At 45.9% G+C, this 10,027-nt stretch overlaps 1 long non-coding RNA gene across 1 annotated transcript; it reads left to right on the forward strand.

The window, feature by feature from the left end:
• Positions 1–904: 904 nt before the first annotated feature.
• On the forward strand, positions 905–3,741 carry LOC142740766 (uncharacterized). Its single transcript, XR_012880879.1, has 4 exons — positions 905–960; positions 1,055–1,081; positions 1,450–1,472; positions 3,451–3,741. It is a non-coding gene; the product is annotated as an uncharacterized LOC142740766 (long non-coding RNA).
• The last annotated feature ends 6,286 nt before the right edge of the window (positions 3,742–10,027 follow it).

The raw sequence follows: 10,027 nt of genomic DNA on the forward strand, positions 1-10,027 counted from the left end.
CAGGTTGCTGTATATTGTGTTCGGCATTCACTGTCGAGGGTGCTGAAAGAGTTACTGCCGATCAGTTAGCTCTTTCAGCACCTTGGACAGTGACGGGCGTCGACTAGCCTCATCTCTATGATGGCGGCTGCGCGAAAATCACGCAGCCGCGCATCATACACGGATGACACACGCAGCTGTCAAATGGTTTTTGCGCGCGCAAAACGCTGCGTTGTTTGCGCGCGCAAAAACGCAACGTCCGTCTGTATCTGCCCTTAGGTGGGGGACTTATGCAGGACTTCAGTCCCTGGAGGAACTGCATCGTTAGTAAACAAGTCGATTGGGTTTTAGCCCAAATGTCATGGAAAGGAGATGAATGGAGGAAAACAAACACCAGGCCCTTCTGTCTTGGATTGCAAAACCCAGCACCCTAATCGGGGGCCCAGTTTGATCTTTTATGTACCCCACTGCTAGTACAGCAGGTTATTCAGTATCCTACAACATATTCCCCGACATCTGACAACTGATATGAAGTTATTGTATATCTTCCCCAATTTTTTTCCATTAGTCGATTAATGCACCTAAATTCACCGGATATTTTCACATCATATTCCGTATCTAGGCAAACAATGTGAGATGGAAAATCAGAACAACACAATTACCTGATGCCTTTAGTATGTCCCCAAAACATGGCATCCTATTGTTTATTGTCCTTAATCTGGGTGATTCAGAATGTGAATTATACAAAGATATTTTGATTCTTAGTACACGTTATTTAGTAGTTAGGCTCCATCCTTTTTGAATAAAATATAAGAACGTGATATAAATAACCTAACCTTTAGAACGAGTATATAATAAACTACATCTCCCAGCAGCCTTCACGAATTTTGAACTTAACCGGATGTGACGTGACTTCTGCTTGCTTAAATACGGCTGATCGAGGGAGTGGCGTTCTCTTGTCATTGGTGCCATCTTAGGAAGGTACGTGTTGTTGCTGTGGTCCCGGGTTACGGCCTTCTCGCTATCTGGTGGCATCCGCTCGGATAACTGATCTTAATCTGTTCTTTGTTCACAGGCTTGTCTTCTCAAGATGAGAGCCAAGGTAAGGGGCGCTGTATTGTTTGTGTATACGACGGCTTCCGCCATGTTCGCTATTGTTACCGTTGTTCGTCCGTTCTGGACGTGCAATAATTGCGGCAGAGTAGCTTTGCCGCTGTAATGTTATATTAGATTTCTGTAATGGCTTCGTGAGTGCGGTGGGTGGTGGCGTTCTGTTGCGTTCCTTGCTTTACGGTCAGTGCAACTGCAGAGCTATCCAGTGTACATTCATTAACCCTGTACGTCTAGCGCTAGTGTTGTATGCTGCGTACATGTAGCCGGCCGCACAGCAATGAGCACGTGTCTGAATGATGTATGATCACGTGCAGCGGCTCTTGTTGGATATCTAACGATTTTTATTCTGTCTTTCAGTGGAGGAAGAAGCGTATGCGCAGGTACGTGTCGTATTACACGAGCTCTGATCTGTGCCTTGTCTATAACTCTGGGTTTCCTGCCATGTGAGGCTGCCCTGCTTGTTGGCATTTGTTGCTGACACCCTAGCCTGCATGGCACGCCGAGCATCCCCCTGGGCGGGGCGTTCTTTACATGCGGTGCATGGTGCAGATCATGTCTGTAGGACTGTGCTGCCAGTCTGTAATGTGCCACAGTGACCACCCAGCTGGTAGTAATCCTCAATGGCGTCATTGCCTTTGATTTTGCAATTGAAATGAGCTTTCAAATTCACAAAAGATAATCCTATAATTTGATGACCTCTGAGGGTCTGTAAGCGTTTTTGTTTTGTTCTCATTATCTGACTTTCTGGAACATTTAGTCCACGTGCACTTGCGGCTATATACTATCTGCAATTGCGGCTTGTATAAAACCCATTCTAACCTATGGGTCAATGCACACAACCGTGGTCTCCATGGTCTGTTGCCGGGAGCCCGGACTGGAAGAAAAAATAGGACCCGTCGTACAGTCTGCAATTAGTCTCAGCAGCCTGTCCATGCTGTAATCCTGCATGAGGCCTTAGTGGCACCTTCCCTCTCCAATCCCTTGAGTTTCTGAATCTTGTATCCTGACCATGGCCTATTGTGGCTGCTAAGCGCATGCAGTCAAGGTGTCTGACATTAATACCTATAGGAAGCTGCTTTATCGGGTATTAAAGCCTACAGCACTGATCACAGATCCACTGGATAGGTGATAAATGGTAGATCGGTGGGGGTCCAACTGTCAGGCACCCCACTGACTGACAGGACGCCATTCCACTGCAAGATGGGTTTCAACAGGCCTGTCAGCTGGGCATGTGAGGTGCTGCTCCATTCAAAGCTTATGGGGTTGCCTAAAAAGGCTGGGATATGTGCTTGGTGGTTTGACAGCTCCATAGACTTTGAGTGAAGCTGCATTGCACATGCCCAGCTGCTGCTGTTTTGCGCCTAGTGATACCTCCTTCCTGAGGTATATCTGATTGTATGGGATCTGACTCAAAAGTGATTGGAATGAAGCTGTAATACAGCACCGCTGATACTAATGTGACAGTGCTGTGCAGTACAGAACTGCAAGCAATGAAGAAGCAGCCTGCCCCTTTAAACAGCTGATTGGTGCAGTTGCTATGAGTCTGAATACTGCTGATCAGATATCCTTGGGGTATCTTAAGGATAGCCCATCAATTAAAGAGGCTCTGTCACCACATAAGTGGCCTATCTTCTACATAATATGAACGATGTAACCTGTCATTTCAAATGAGATTACGCTTGCCTTGCTGTAAATATCAGACGCTACAGAAGTGTCAGGATTCTGAATACACATGTCCTGGCTGGAAGTGATGTATATTCATTGTCCTGACACATGAGTAGCGTTATAGTGTTTATGTGACTGCACATAGTGATATAGCTATATCGCTATCTGCAGAGTAAATGAATGGAGGGAAGTGTATGACATTGATTGGTCAGCGTCATGCACTTCTCTCCACAATGCCCACTTGGTCTAAAGTAAAACGTGTCCAGTTGTCCATTAAGAAACATTAGCATAAAGCTAATATTGGTCATAACTCAGTCAAAAATGATTATTTTTCTAAATAAAAAAACACTGGTTACCTACATTACAGCGCTGATCACATGTACAATATAGGCCACTTATAATGTGGTGACAGAGCATCATTAAGTCGCCAGAAAACCCCTTTAATGCCTTAACTTCCTGTGTGCAACACCTGTCACTCCCCATTGAAAGGAAAGTGCAAATCATTGCATTAGTCCCTTCATGGGCTTTTCTTTCCATAGGTCACAACCCCAGTGAAATGCATGTGGATGCTCTAGGGAAAGTTTTGTAACCCTTCACCTTCCCAGTGGCAGTCTCTCTTATAATGGCTATGAAGCTTGTCTCCACCTTGTGTACGTTAGATGGCTTTACACTTAATGTTGTTGTCTTTCATAGACTGAAGCGTAAAAGGCGAAAGATGAGGCAGAGGTCCAAGTAAACGTCTCCTCCATTGCTGTTCACAAGGCCTGCAAGCTACACACAGCACTCCAGATGAGGATGAATCTACAGCCTGTGTGGTCTTTGAGATGCTGTCTGCATGGATGTGACCACCCTTCTGGAATCTTCACCGCTGTAGAAGCTGAACAGCCCATGTCTTGGACTCATGCCCCCTGCTTTCAGGAGTTGGACTTGTTAGTTTGTGGTCTTGTGCAGCAAGTGTAATAAACAAATTTTTGGTTAAACCAAGTGACCGCTATATTGCATTTTTATACAGGTTGGTGAGATTTCAATCCACTTACCATTACAGGGCCATCTGAATTCTACAACCTTGGCTCCTGTTTGCGGACCGTAAAATTCTCTAGGTAAATTAAAGCAACCCTCTGGTTTTAACTAAAAATGTTATGTTTGCTTGGGAATAGAGTTTACTTACCTGGTGTCCCTCAAGAATCTACATCATGGCAAAGTGTGAAGTTAGTGCCAGTTTAACTGTAACACTAATTCTTTATATTGTCCTAAGGGTGAAGGTTTATTGTCCATAGTGGCCAATAGGCTTACAGAATAGTGGGCAACCCAACTATAAAACAGGCATTTGGTTCTATTTTAGTGCATGGAAGAACTCCCCAATGTCTGACCAGCTTTTATATCATCTGTTTTGATTTAAAAAAAAAAATTAACAAGAGGTAGCTGGGGGCATCCCTGCTGAAACGGGTGAGATCGATATCCGTATCGATCTCATCCGTTTAACCCCACAGATGCGGCGCTCAATAGCGAGCGCTGCATCTGAGTGGTTTTGGGGAGAGGGAGGGAGCTCCCACCAACACCCAGCATTAATATCAGTGTCTGTATCTGATGGCAGCCAGGGGCCTAATAAAGGCCCCCAGGTCTGCCTGTAGTGAATGCCTGCTAGGCCATGCCAGAGGCATGGCCTAGCAGATGCCTGTCTGTCTTAAACGGACAGGCAGTAATACACTGCAATACAAAAATATTGCAGTGTATTATAAAAGTGATCGGAGAATCGCATATTAAAGTTGCCTAGTGGGACTATTAAACTTCGTTTTTACTAAAGTTAACGGAAAAAACATGAAAAACCTACTTTTCCCCTTAACGACAGGCGTATAGTGTTTCTACGTCCGCCGTTAAGGGTAGTTCTGAAGCGATGTGTTTCCACGTCAGGACTTCAGAAGAACTTTACCCAGAATCGTGCGGGGTGCTGCTGAAATCCAGGCTGTTAGTAACCGCCTCGGGCTTCAGGGCAACTATCAGACCACTAGCAGTTCTCTCCGATCATATTTAACCCCTCAGATGCGGTGCTGAATAGCGGGCGCTGCATCTGAGTGATTTTAGAGGGATGGATGCATGCATTGCTGGGGGCCTTTAGTAATTGCCTGTTAGGTCGTGCCTCTGGCATGGTAACAGGTGCCTGTCAGTTTGAGGGTATGTGCACACACACGAATTACGTCCGTAATTGACGGACGTATTTCGGCCGCAAGTACCGGACCGAACACAGTGCAGGGAGCCGGGCTCCTAGCATCATAGTTACATACGATGCTAGGAGTCCCTGCCTTGCTGCAGGACAACTGTCCCGTACTGAAAACATGATTACAGTACGGGACAGTTATCCTGCAGCGAGGCAGGGACTCCTAGCATCGTACAGAAGTACAATGCTAGGAGCCTGGCTCCCTGCACGATGTTCGGTCCGGTACTTGTGGCCGAAATACGTCCGTCAATTACGGACGTAATTAGTGTGTGTGTGTGTACATACCCTTACACGGACCGTCAATAATACACTGCAATACCAAAGTATTGCAGTGTATTATAATAGCGATCAGAAATCTGCATAGTAAAGTCCCCGAGTGGGACTAAAAATAAAGTGAAAAAAAAGTTAAATGAAGTTTGCAGTGTCCCAAGTAAAAAAATACCACTTTCCCCTTACAAAATACTTAATGAAAAAAAAGTAGTTACTCATGTGGTATCACCACGTCCGTAACGAACTCAACTATAAAATGATTACTTTTAACACGCATGGTGAACGGCGTAAAAAAAAATAACGCCAGAATTGTGGTTTTCTGTTCATCCTGCCTTCAAAAGAATTTGATTAAAAGTGATGAAACCGTCGCATCTACTCCAAAATGGTACTAATACAAACTACAAGTCTACCTGCAAAAAAAAAGCCCTCATACAACTGCATCGGTCAAAAAATAAAGCTATGGCTCTTAAAATATGGCGACGCAAAAGCAAAAAAATTTGCAAAAAATGTGGTTTTTATTCCAGTACCCCACTAAAAAAAGTTAAGTTAATCAAATTATATGTACCCCAAAATGACGCTCCTTATAAAATACAACTTTTCCCGCAAAAAAAAAGTCCTTATACAGCTATGTCGACGCAAAAATAAAAAAAGTTAGAGCTATTGGAATGAGACAATGGAAAAAGGTTTAAAATAGGCTGGTCATTAAGGGGTTAAAAATAAATATTTTATTAAATAACCAAGCTAAAATATACAAGCATGTATAAATAAAACCGTATGCAATAGGACAGAGTGCGGTGGATATGACAAGAGTAAAGACTGTCAAGGTCCTGTATGGGGCCAGTAAACAACCAATCAGTCATATCCTGAAAGCCCAACGTAGTACAACAGAGTATGGAACTCTCACAGTGGAGACGTAGGATAACTGACGTAGTTAATCATAAGGAAAACCATCTAACGTTGACACAAGATAATATGAAATTATTCCTGATGTAGAGGATACCTATGTAGTGCAACTAGGCTGAGACTTAGAAGAACACCCAGGCCAGACTGATCCCACAAACCGCCGCGCTCCCTACATGCGTTTTCACCGTAGCCTCAGGGAGAGTTTTATTTTTTTTATGGATCATGTGTATGGCTCACACAACTGTAAATATACAGAAAGGTGTCCGCTGAGTAATCGTAATTACGGATAAAAATACAGTCGTGTGCGTGGGGCCTTAGCCTGTAGGAAGATACATCGGTTTTGCCTGTATGGGCCATTGAGATTTTCCCCATTAAAGAAAATTTACAACCAAAATAAAACTGATCAGGGCACCCTTAAAAATGTGTGCTTCATGCACACCACCGTAAAAACTCCCGTTATTACGGGCTCATAGACTTCTATTGGCCACGGGTACCTTCCCGTTTTCTTACGGGAAGGCGCCCGTGCCGTTGAAAAAGATAGAACATGTCCTATTTCAGGCCGTGATAACGGCACGGACAGTCCATAGAAGTCTATGGAGCTCCTGTAATGACGGGTGGCTACATGTGTGTACCTGTTATTACGGCAGCGTTGCTAAGCGACGTCCGTAAATAGTCACTGTCCAGGGAATACGGGTGACACCGGACCCATATTTATGGGCACGGGTCCGTAAATACTGGTGCAAAACGGGTCGAATACGTGTGACACCGGACCCGTATTTACGCCGGTATTTACGGGTGGGAAAAAATACGGTCGTGTGCATGAGGCCATTGCACACGACCGTATTTTTTCCCACCCGTAAATACGGGTCCGGTGTCACACGTATTTGACCCGTTTTGCACCAGTATTTACGGACCCGTGCCCGTAAATATGGGTCCGGTGTCACCCGTATTCCACCCGTATTTACGGGCACGTTTTTGGCGGCAAAATAGCACTGCACTAATCGGCAGCCCCTTCTCTCTATCAGTGCAGGATAGAGAGAAGGGACAGCCCTTTCTGTAATAAAAGTTAAAGAAATTCATACTTACCCGGCCGTTGTCTTGGTGACGCGTCCCTCTCTTCAAATCCAGCCCGACATCCCTGGATGACGTGGCAGTCCATGTGACCGCTGCAGCCTGTGATTGACCTGTGATTGGCTGCAGCGGTCACATGGGCTGAAACGTCATCCAGGGACGGCCAGGACGTCGGGCCGGATGTCGAGAGGGACGCGTCACCAAGGCAACGGCCGGGAGACAGGACTGGAGGAAGCAGGAAGTTCTCGGTAAGTATGAACGTCTTTTATTTTTATTTTTTACAGGTTGCTCTTTATTCTGATCGGTAGTCACTGTCGAGGGTGCTGAAAGAGTTACTGCTGATCAGTTAACTCTTTCAGCTCCCTGGACAGTGACTATTTACTGACGTCGCTTAGCAACGCTGCCGTAATGACGGGTGCACACATGTAGCCACCCGTCATTACGGGAGCTCCATAGACTTCTATGGACTGTCCGTGCCGTTATTACGGCCTGAAATAGGACATGTTCTATCTTTTTCAACGGCACGGGCACCTTCCCGTGAGAAAACGGGAAGGTACCCGTGGCCAATAGAAGTCTATGAGCCCGTTATTACGGGTCGTAATTACGACCCGTAATAACGGGAGTTTTTACGGTTGTGTGGGTTTATGCAAGCGTGTTACAGGCGCCAATCCCGGTCCAGCCACAAATCTGATGTCCAAAACTAATAGTATCATAGTGGGGATAGTTTGGATCATTAGAACAGCTTTCAGGCCAGGCTTTGCGGTGGTAATGGTGCTAGTACATGTGCAGGTTTTGATAGTTTGTTTTAAGTCTCTATCCTTTTATTCTTTACCTCTATGATCCGCACCTAGGTTAGAATTTTAAAAAAATGTAATCAAAATGTGTACTAGTACCCTTCCAAGCTTGTGTGAAACCCGCCTGAGACTGCACACGGCACTGTGGCTTCATATAACTGAGCTAAAGGTACTCCGCTTCTAGGGGAGAATTCTGTTCACATATCAAATCCATGAGGAAAACAAAAATTGGGGCCTCTTCCACAGCATGCCATATTATTGAATTACTTGTGAATAAAAACTTTACCTTTTAGGTAAAGGGGTTGTACAGGATTAGAAAAATATGGTTGCTTTCTTACAAAAACAGCGCCACATGTTTTCACAGGTTGTGTGTGGTAAAGCAGCCCAGCCTTATTCTACTTTACAGGCATGTGGAGGAGATTAGAACAAATGTCATCCACGTGCTGCTGAATGTTTTCCGTACGGACATCAGAAAATGCTGTGGTAAAATCCGCACGTAACGTGTGGATTTTGTTGCAGAAACGCAGCGTATAATTTGCATCATTCCTGTCCCATGTGAATCGAGACTTAGGACGTCCCACGGGTCGGATATGCCGCGTAAAACTATACAGTGTATCCGACCCAGAACTCGTAGCACATTAAGGGTGGGATTTCCACTGCAGAAAATGGTGCTAGAAAAAAAAAAGTTCATACAGTTGTAGTCATGGCAACACATCCCTCCGTTGTCATGCAGTCCGGCCTCCCAGGATGATGCTGCATTCCATGTGACGGCTGCAGCGGTTTCATGGGAAGAAACATCATCCCAGGAGAACAGCCAGGGGAACATGTAGCCTCGCTATTGCAACGCCAGGGAATTAAATAGACTTTAAAAAAAACTCATCCCAGGAGGCCGGCCTGGAAGAAGAACAGAAGAAAGTGTCGTTATGACCGCCTGGGTGGTAAGTATAAGCTTTTTTTATTTTTCTCTCAGTTGCAACTTGTGGCGGAATCGCTGCGATTCCGCCGCAACAGTCTCAACACTTGCCAATTTATGCCGGATTTTACATCCCCATTGAATTCTGTGGGGAAAACCCGCAAAAGAAAAGCATCGAAAATGCATCTTAAATTTACAAGCTGTGGATTTACAATCCGCACCACAGGTCAATTTATGAACGTTATCGCTGGGTTTATGGGCATGAGATTTTCTAAATTTTGTTCGCTTTGCTGCTACTGTAAATGCTGCGGAATTACCACACAGAATTCCGTTGCGGAAATTCTGCAGTGTTTATTCTACGTGGGAACCCGGCCTTAGGCTCTGTTCACATCTGTGTTGGAGGCGCGTAAATTACAGGTCGTCGGCACAGTACGTCGGCAAACCCATTCAAATGAATGGGCAGATGCTTGCCGACGTATTGGAGCCGTATTTTCAGGCGTAAATTGAGGCATAATACGCCTCGTTTACGCCTGAAAATAGGTCGTGTGAACCCAGCCTTACGCCTCATCCACACAACAGGGTCCGAGTGTCGGCCGATAAAATCGGCCGTTTTTCCCGGCCGGTTTGCATCCGTTCCGGGCAGTGTTGCCGTTTTTAACGGTCGATTTTGACCCGTTTTTTTCCCTGTCCGTTTTAAAATCGGATGAATTTCATTTAAATTTGTTCCCACACACAGCCCTTTGTAGATAATGCCACACAGCCCCCTGTAGGTAATGCCACCCAGCCCCCTGCAGGTAATGCCACCCAGCCCCCCGCAGGTAATGCCACCCAGCACCCCGCAGGTAATGCCACCCAGCACCCCGCAGGTAATGCCACCCAGCACGCCGCAGGTAATGCCACCCAGCACCCCGCAGGTAATGCCACCCAGCACCCCGCAGGTAATGCCACCCAGCCCCCCGCAGGTAATGCCAGCCAGCCCCCCGTAGGTAATGCCAGCCAACCCCCTGCAGGTAATGCCACCCAGCACCCCGCAGGTAATGCCACCCAGCACCCCGCAGGTAATGCCACCCAGCACCCCGCAGGTAATGCCACCCAGCACCCCGC

The sequence above is a fragment of the Rhinoderma darwinii genome, chromosome 2, assembly GCF_050947455.1.
Source record: "Rhinoderma darwinii isolate aRhiDar2 chromosome 2, aRhiDar2.hap1, whole genome shotgun sequence".
Taxonomy (NCBI): domain Eukaryota; kingdom Metazoa; phylum Chordata; class Amphibia; order Anura; family Rhinodermatidae; genus Rhinoderma; species Rhinoderma darwinii.